Raw genomic sequence first — 9,852 nt, forward strand, 5'->3', positions numbered from 1 at the left:
GCACCTCAGTATTATAGTACATTATAAAACAGTATGCAGTAATAACGTCTTGAGTGTAAATTATCATTTTAATTCGATGCCACCTTATTGGGACAATAAAGCCCTCCATACACCTAGCCTAACCCTACCCAGTACTTTATTTTCAACTTTTTGATTATTTCCTTAATTTTTTTTGAAAATAAATGCCTTTCCGATGTGATATGAGATTTGAAAAGGGAGGAAATAAGTTTGGTAAAAGGCGGATTCGAACCCGGTTTGATCGCGTCAAAAAGACCATTTACACCACTGGAGTTGAAAATTGTCTGTCGTCTTTTATAGTGTTGACCATCCCTATCACACGTTTGTGGGTGGAGCTAGTGTAAATAGCCTCTGCCAACAAGGCAGGCTATTTGCACTTAGTGTAAATAGACACCCTGCAAAAAAAAAGTGTGCTCCTCTCACACAGAAACAGAGATGGTGCACACATATCGCCCTTTTGTTTGTGTTTCAATGGCTTAAAATCTGTGTTTTTCATACTGCAGTGCTTCAAAACACGTGCCCATGCTACAGATGTAGTCCCTCGTTTAGGAACGAGCTCCTCGTTTTGTCCTGGCTGGACGTTCTCCACCTGGTTCTGTCTCCCCTTCACGCCCCATGGTGGTGTGTAAAGATCGCAGTCATCCAAATGATGAAAAAGTATTACCATATAACAATGTTTTTTATTACACCACAAAATAAATGCACAATATGAGATGATAGACTTTTTATTTCATCCAGCCCTACACCTAACCTGATGTACAGTATAATATAAATGCTGTATATCCGTTAAGATGAACAAATTTAATGTGTCTTTTGCATATACATCCCAGAATCATTACATCTGTAGCTGACAGACACAAAACTCAACCTGTCCGAATGGGGCATTGTTTATGCAGCTTAACCATGTACATGTACAGTATGTAACATTTTATATGTCACCTGACTCAATATGACCAATGTGAATTACTAAACCTCTTGTAGATTGCATGCATTTTTTAACTATTGAAGAATATGAAGTATAGCCTGTAGTAAATCTATAAACAAAAACAATGTATCGAGATTAAGAAAGAGTCAAAATAAACTGAGTTTTAAAAAAAGACCCCAAAACTTGTATTTGTTTATTTGCATTTTCTTTAGACTAGACATTCAAAGCCAAACAAGGTTCATACCTGCCAACACTCATTAAATACAACCATAAATCAGAAAAAAAGTTTGGACATTTTGTAAATTGCATTGAGATCAAGAACCCGTGAGTCCCCATGCTAACTGCACACCATCGCTAACACCATGTGAAATGGGCCCAAGATCATCAAGATTGGACAGTGGATGGTTGGAAGAAAGTGGCCTGGTCTGAAGAATCAAGATTCCTGATGCATCACGTCGATGGCTGAGCCCAGATACGGTGATTACCAACAGAGGCTATGGCACCTGGATGCACTGTGGGGCGGACAAAGGCTGGCGGCGACGGTGTTATGCTGTTGGCGATGATTCTTGGGACACTTTTGGCCATATTATGCCAGTAACACAATCCCTGACAGCAAGAGCATATGTTTGATTTTGGCATTGGTGGGGATGTAACGGCAGACAACAGACATTTGATTGTTTGATCAAAATTATTGCTTGAACAATTTAGTAGTCACTGGATATTGGTAGGGACATGTCATAGTGTCCCTACTAAATGATCTATATAATGACAATAAGTAAACAATAACTCCAGAGAAATAGTCTTGGTGAATTTGTCAGCATTCACCATATTCAGTCATTTCCTGTCCAAATTCCAGAAATGATAGCACAGCTGATCCCTGCAGGTTCCTGAGTTCATCTGCATACATCATATTCAGAGTCTGAGAAAGGCCATCATGCAAACTCTCTTTCTACCTTACAACAGAGCAAAAAAGAATGTGCAAGTTAGTGAGGGAGTAAAGAAATAGAAAAAAATGTTGTAAATAGAACTTCACCAATGATTTCTAGTTGTGTCCTCTTTTGGAAGACCAAACAAAGTATTTTCACTTTCAGAACGAAACAGCGTCTCCACAACATGGAGACAGCGGCAACAGAGAGAATAAAAGTTATGCCTTCTTTCTTTGCATGAACATTTGGGCGGCATTATTCAGATCTTCCCACATCGTAGCGTAGACATGTGGGAAGCGTGGTTTTGCGTTTCAACTAGATGTTTAGGAGGGTGTAGACGAGTCTTAACTTTTATAAAGAATATCTCTTTGGGTTTGAGACTTTAGTCTTTGCAACTTTAGGGATCTTATCTATTCACGAACAGCTTGTAACACTCCAAAGAGAAAGGAAAACTTGAAATCGCATCATATGACCCCTTTAACTTGGTATCATGATTATGGCACTTAAAAAATAAACATGGTACTGCTATGGGTTTTTTGGACATGACACTATGCTAGTACCATGGTATTCTTGGAAGTGCTCTGGAATATCACATAAATACCATGGTATATAAACTTCAGTAGATGTATATATGAAAGTTCCTGGGAATTAACTATCTGATGCCATCATTGCTCTATGGAACTAGACTTTTTCATAATTGCACTATTCCCACATTTTTTTTAACACTTGTCTTGGCTAGCCTACTTCACTTAGGGGGAAAGTAGGATTTCCAAATTTACAACTGTACTATACATTTATCCACCCACTCCTCCAGCGCCATCCAATATGCAGGATATGCAGGAACAGTGGCTGGCAGAGGCAAGACGTGTGTAAGCTATGTCTTTAAGATATGTCAGCATGAGAAGATGGGCTCAGGCTCAAATAGTGCATTCAAATCATGCAAGAAAGATCATATTTACAAGTTGAGCGCACATGAACATGACGACAAGTGAGGCTTGACTAAACTTATTAGTAAACTTATTATTATTTAGTTGTATGTACATAATACCATAATTTTGTACAATTACCATAGAATATATGACAAAATTAATTTACAGCACCATCATAAATTAAAAAAGTATAAAAGCAAAAACAAAACAATGGAAATTCTTTCCTCATTTTGTAGATGTAGAGTTAAAAAACATGAATTGAGTTTAATTTTATGTAAAAAAGGTACATCGCCATCTTACTCTGAACAATGCAGTTTTAACACACCTGATGTCATAATTACAGCTTCCCAACTAGTAAATACAAACATCAGGAGAACTTAAACTATAGACCTTATAGTGTCCAGATCACAAAAACACATGAATGGACCCCTAGTTTTGTTGCTGACATGGCAACTGTTTGGTTGCCAAAAGAACCATTTCATTCTCCCTGTGTCTCTTTCTCTCTCTCTCAGGTCAGCCTGTGGATGCTGGTGTTCAACCTGCTCCAGGTCCGTGGCAGATTGCAGCTCAATCTCTGGCAATCTTTCTAGAGCACAAGCAGACCATTAAAGTGCCCTATACTTCCTCAGTCAAGGTTTGACCTTTAACCACATGATCCTCAAAAACTAAGAAAGCAGGTCCCATTCAACACACTTTAGCCACTTTTCCACCGTATTACCGAATGGTTCTAAGAATGTTAAGGAAGAGTATTTCCTATTGTACTTGGTTCGGAACGGCATGATTGCATTTAGTGTCATAGTAATGTTTACATTTAGTGATGTCTACATGAGTGATGTCTCCACTCAGAATTGGTCACTTGATTAATGTCTGATCACTAGTTCTCTCTCTCTCTGTAGCTGACCAAGTGCACTATTTGACTGAAGTAAATAGAAACATCTGATCATCCTCCATAACATGGTCACTATTTACATCTCATATCGTATGTGTACACTTGTGTTACCAAAGCAACGACTGATGAATTTGTATTGGAGTTCTGTTATCAGCCCCACAGTGGAACATGAAACCGTATCCATACCAGCTGGGCCGGATCAGATCGGCATGGAATGAAATGATTAAGCATGAGAATGGTTTGGCCTGATGGTGGAAATGAAACATCAAAACATTCTGCATGTCTGCATGAAACATCAATACATTCTAAAGGTTTTGACAGCATTTTATTTAATCTTCCTGAAGATCACAAGAAGTTTCATTTTAATTGTTCTGTTTGTAGAACATAGAGCTTTTATATATATATATATGTGTGTGTGTGTATGTGTGTAAAATATACAAAAAATGTTCAAATACTTATATTAAAAAAATATTCAAATACTTTACTTGCTTCAGGTTCCAAATCGAAGTGGCTTATAACTCTTTAACAGAACTTTTTTGTTAGGCTGCTGAAAAAGTGTTTTACTCTGTAAAGTACAAATGCTTTTTGGCTTCCTGCTGCACGTAAACATGCCAGTAATGGTTATGTTCAATATGTCAGATCATATTTTAGAGCATTATATTCTTCTTTTACCCTAGGAGTGTCACTTGTGTCAGGGAAAGGGAAAAAAACCCTGTACCAAATGTGTACCAAACATAATAATTTTTGACTAGCACAGACCAAACCAGCTGCATGCCGGGCTTTTCATTGTTCTCAAAGTTTTCTTTTACAAAGAAAAAGGCACTTATACTGTCATCAGAGGCTCTTCAAGACTGATTTGAAACCACTGACTGGAATATGTTTTAGCAGGCTGCCACATACAATAACACCACTGACCTCCAAGAATCCTCAGAGACTGTCACTCCCTACATCAACAAGTGTATTGATGATGTAACCGTCACAAAGACCATCACTGTCCGGGCCAACCAGAAGCCGTGGATGACAAGGGAGGTCTACAGACTCCTGAAGATGCGGAACGCTGCCTTCAGAGCTGGAGATGAGGGGGGCCTGAGAACAGCCAGGGCCAACCTATCCCGCGGCATCAGACAGGCTAAGAGACTCCAGGAGGATAGCCCATCAATTCAGCGACAGCAGAGACACTCGGAGCCTGTGGCAGGGGATACAGACCATTACAGACTAGAAGCCCCCACCGCGGACCTGTGACAGCACCATCTCCCTTCTGAACGAGCTGAACGCCTTCTTCGCTCGCTTTGAGTCACAAAACAGAACCACTGCACAGAAGACTCCACCTCCTCCCGGTGACCAGGTGATGATGCTGACCCCAGACAGCATGAGGAGATCCTTCAGCAGGATCAATGCACGCAAAGCACCGGGTCCTGACAACATCCCTGGGTGTGTACTGAGGTGGGTCTCATTAGCAATAGAGATGAGACAAACTACAGGAGCGAGGTGAGCCGCCTGGCCGGGTGGTGCAGTGACAACAATATCTCTCTGAATGTGGAAGGAGATTGTTGTTGACTTCAGGAGAGCGCACACTCAGCATGCTCCTCTGATCATCAACGGTGCGACTGTGGAGAGAGTGAGCAGCACCAAGTTCCTGGGTGTGCACATCACAGAGGACCTCTCCTGGACCGACAACACCGCAGCACTGGCCAAGAAATCACAGCAGCGTCTCTACTTCCTCCGCAAACTGAGGAGAGCCAGAGCCCCGGCCCCCATCATGTGCACCTTCTACAGAGGCACCATCGAGAGCATTCTGACGAGTTGCATCACTGTGTGGTATGGCGCCTGCAACGCATCCTGCCGTAAGTCACTTCAACGCATAGTAAGAGTCTGCGGAGTCTCCAGGCCAGGACCAGCAGACTGAAGGACAGCTTCATTCATCAGGTTTGTTAGGAAGCTGAACTCCCTCCCGACCTTACCCCCCTCCCCTTTTCCCAATGCTCCACTGTGACCTGCACCAGACAATTTGTACAGCATTGGTCTGCTCACTACCTCATTCAGCATTTAACTTACCTCATTCAACTACCTCTTCTGTCAGTTTAAATAAAGAACTGCTCTCTGAGATTTTTGTCAGTTTAATCAGACTGAATAAGCTCTTTTGCACTACAATCATTATATCTGCACTGTTTGTTTACTTCACTGGTTTGCAATCTATCTGCCATGTGCCTTGTGCTGCTTTACTTATCTTTTTTTTTTTACATGACCTTATTTGTATAGTTGTATTCCATATTTTATCTGTATTTAATGTCCTACTGTTGGTGTTATCTGTATGCACCAAGGGTCTGAGAGTAATGCAATTTCAATTCACTGTATGTATGTACTGTACATGTGGAAGAATTGACAAAGCAGACTTGACTTGACTTGTAAACTTGTGTGGTGCCTGGAGAAGAATTCATGTTGAATTTTATTGTAAATGAGCACACAAGCCACAGAACAGTTTTAAATTCCATTCACATGATGTAAAATACCCTAAAATATTGTTGTCTATGTGCAGAGGGTCTGTACGCTGTAGCGAACCGTGACCCTTAAGCCTAGGCCTTCTCCCCCTACCCTTGTCGGGGGAAAAAAAACTACCGGCCTAGCTTATGATGTGCTCTTCTAAAAGTCATCTGTCAATTACACCTCTGAAAAAAGAGGCTATCCAGCCTTAAGGCGGTCGCACACCGGACATCATGTGCACCCCTACACCGTGCCGCACCACGTCTTTAAAATTCCCACACAATGTTTTCCATGACTGTATGCACACCGGTGTCCTGAAATATTCGGTGTCTGAGATATTTGGTGTCACTGGGCGGAGCATACATGAATATTCATGAGTTTCCTGTTTCACGTTATAATACTCTTATTTTAACTTGAGAGTCCCTAAAATGTGGCGTTTAATAACTTTGCCAAAATGTATCTTGTGTAATCATTAAAAAAAGTTTTTAATAACAAAGCGAAAACTGAATGTTTTTTTACACACATGAACTGGAATATAAACATTCTTAATCTTTTTTTTAAGCCCAAAATGATATATTTAGTGGACAAAATGTACTATATAGTTAAAGACAAAAAAAAAATAATAATAAAATAAATAAAAGGGCAAGATAGTGAAAAAATTTGAACCACGTGATTTTTGTTTTTAATCATATACTGCATTGTGGTGCACTTTGAGATGAACTGGAGATAATTTTGACTGGTCAAGTTGTGAAATCAACAACCTTGCAGTACTTTAACAATGTTTTACTTATATTCTACAATCTTATAACAATTAAAATGTTTTATATTTTAATAACAAATGGCAAAATCAAACTATACAATAATTTGTATATTATCATTTAAAAGATAAAAGTAGATTCCTTTTGCCGAATAAAGACAGCAGGTGATTGTGTTAAAGTTTTATTAACAGATGTGGTAAAGGCATTACATAAATGACATTTACAACACACCTGTATAAATATAAAGTACATGATCATGTTTAAAAAATTAAAACAGGTAAAAGCTACATAAGTGTCTACTTTGTACTTTCCCCACTGGTACAAATACTGAGTGGGTTCACTGTAAAGCACTGCAGATTATTTGAAGTAATTTTAAACTATACAGCCCCCATGTGGCTGAACACTGTTTTGCAGGTCACTTTAGCTGACATAGGACAACAGATCTTGCATTCATTTCTCAGACCCACACAGTCAAGGAAAAAAAAACAAATTAAAAAAAAAAATTACTCACATATTACCTTCAGCATGACTGTTCATGAAGTACACAGCACCTGCAGATACAATACACCCTTTACCTGTACAAACATCACCACACACTCACACCTTATTCACATTCTTTAATGTCTTACCTTTAACCCTTCCTCTGATAACTCCAACCCGACATTCTTTCTTCATGGTCGCCCATGCAGGGACCCCGTCTGGGAGCACTTTAGGATTTAAAGAACTCCTCTTTCCTTCTCCTCTGGCCCGTACCACACGGATCTTTGGGCTAGTCTTGCTTCGGTTCTCTTTCTTTCTTATCTTCCTCCTCTACCCTTTCTCTTCATCCTGGAAGAGCTCTTTGTTCATTTTCTGTGGGAAATCCATGTGTCTTACTCAGATATGAAGGTTTCGAAGAAACAAGGCTGATCACTTTTCACCCTCCTCAATGTAACGTCATGAAAATCTGGGTATGAGTTAATAATAAATCCAGTTAAATACAGTGGGAAGGGCTGATAACACCGATGGGGTGCAAGTGTGTGCATTGGCTGCTCACAGATGAGACAGATGGACTGAAGCGGCCTGCTACTGAGATACAGGCTCCCAGAACCACAGGAGAGACACCACACTAACAATAAAGTACCAAAACTACTACTATGACAGAACCATATTTTCATTTGGATGTTTAAATACCATGGTACTGTATGTATGGTAATCATACAATACTCCACTGCCCTCTCTGCACCATCGCAGAGTCCACAGAAGAGCTGCATCCATCATTAAAGACCCCACCCAGCCCCAACACAGACTGTTCACACTCCTAGGATGGAGGTACAGGGGTTTAAATTGCAGGACTTCCAGATTAATTAACTCCTTCTTACTCTCAGATATTAGACTCTTAAACGGTTAGCTAGTTAGTGGACTTATCTATCTCAAAGAGCAATCGGTTCAAATTGTTTCATCTCATTGAACATTTGTAATGTTATTGCTGTTATTACTACCATTGTATATTTGTTAATATGACTCATGTAGCCTCAATTTGCACATCTGTTACTGCTGCTATTGTTATCATGTAATTGCACTCAATTTGCATGTTACTGCACTATTGTTTTTTGCACATAAGTTAATACTGTACATTTGCATAAATAGATATCATATACATAGTCTATATTTCTATTTTCATGGTCTATATTCCTACTACTGCAGCATAGTTTTTATTATTATGTTTCTTACATTGTATGCATGTATGTGTGTATAATTTGTATAGTGTATAGTTTGTGTATGTGTGTGTGTGTGTGTGTGTGTGTGTATAGTTTTGCACTTGTTTTCCTCACTGGGTATATGACAATAAACGCTTTGAATCCTTAATGGGGGGAGACTGGGGCTATTTCTCACAATTTAGTACTGTATCTCATTCAAATGTCCAGTGAATTAATCTTTTTATATATATATTTTACAAACTATCAATGTGCAAATAAAAATGTCAAATATATAACATAAAGGTATTAAAAAAAATCAGGCACAATTTTTTTTTTCTTAGGACTAGTATATTTTAATAAGGCAGGCCAGGTTGTCACATGGTTCATAATTAACAAAATATGTTAACTAGTATGTTTAATAACACTTCATAATAAGGGTACATTTGTTAACATTAGTCAACTACATGCACCTAAAAATAAATAAAAAAATCTTCTGAAGCACATTTACATTTATTCATCTAGCAGATGCTTTTTTAAACTTACAATTTGCTGTTTCATCAAAGTTTTTTTATTTATTTTTTTAGCATGCAGTCAAATGTTGACGGGAGAGATGAGTCTTCAGCTGTAGCTTGAATTTTCAAAGTTCATTTAAAAATGTATTAAAACATTATAAAAATCAAAAGTTGTAGCCATTCATATAATTGAATGGAGCTAAAGTGAACTAACAATGAACAGTTGTAGCTAATCTTTAAATTTAATAAATTCTTTAACAAATGTATTGCTCATTGTTACTTAACGCATTAACTAACATTAACTAATGGGAACTTATTGTTAATCGTTATCTATTATTTTCAATATTTTCTATTTCATTAATCATTGTTTCATAATAAATTTGCTGGTTAAATGTAGCCAAAAGATGATAAACAGGTTCACATTGTGACAATTTATTCCATAGAGTGAAAAATAATCCAAAGAATGCAAATATGTCCAAAACGTAATTCTGTTTACCACAATTTCTAATCAAGGATATATAAACACGTGATATCCTGAAAACCGAAATACAACTGGTAATACTGGCAGTGGGTGGGTTTCACAAACCAAACATTCAGGCCCTGAACGCACACCTTCAAAGAAGAATAACAGACTTTAGCATTGTTTTTCAGATAAACACGTATGTTAACTTAGCCTGTTTCTTAAATATCTGCAAACATATTATGGTATTTTTATGCTTTAGTAGAGTCAAAAAC

At 38.3% G+C, this 9,852-nt stretch overlaps 1 long non-coding RNA gene across 1 annotated transcript; it reads right to left on the minus strand.

Annotated features, from left to right (window-relative positions):
* Nucleotides 1–623: 623 nt before the first annotated feature.
* LOC122145898 lies at nucleotides 624–9,748 on the minus strand. The gene is made up of 3 exons (XR_006160619.1): nucleotides 7,556–9,748; nucleotides 7,438–7,477; nucleotides 624–1,896 (listed from the first exon to the last, which is right to left on the minus strand). It is a non-coding gene; the product is annotated as an uncharacterized LOC122145898 (long non-coding RNA).
* Between the last annotated feature and the right edge of the window lie 104 nt (nucleotides 9,749–9,852).

This window comes from Cyprinus carpio, chromosome A8 (assembly GCF_018340385.1).
Source record: "Cyprinus carpio isolate SPL01 chromosome A8, ASM1834038v1, whole genome shotgun sequence".
NCBI classification, from domain to species: domain Eukaryota; kingdom Metazoa; phylum Chordata; class Actinopteri; order Cypriniformes; family Cyprinidae; genus Cyprinus; species Cyprinus carpio.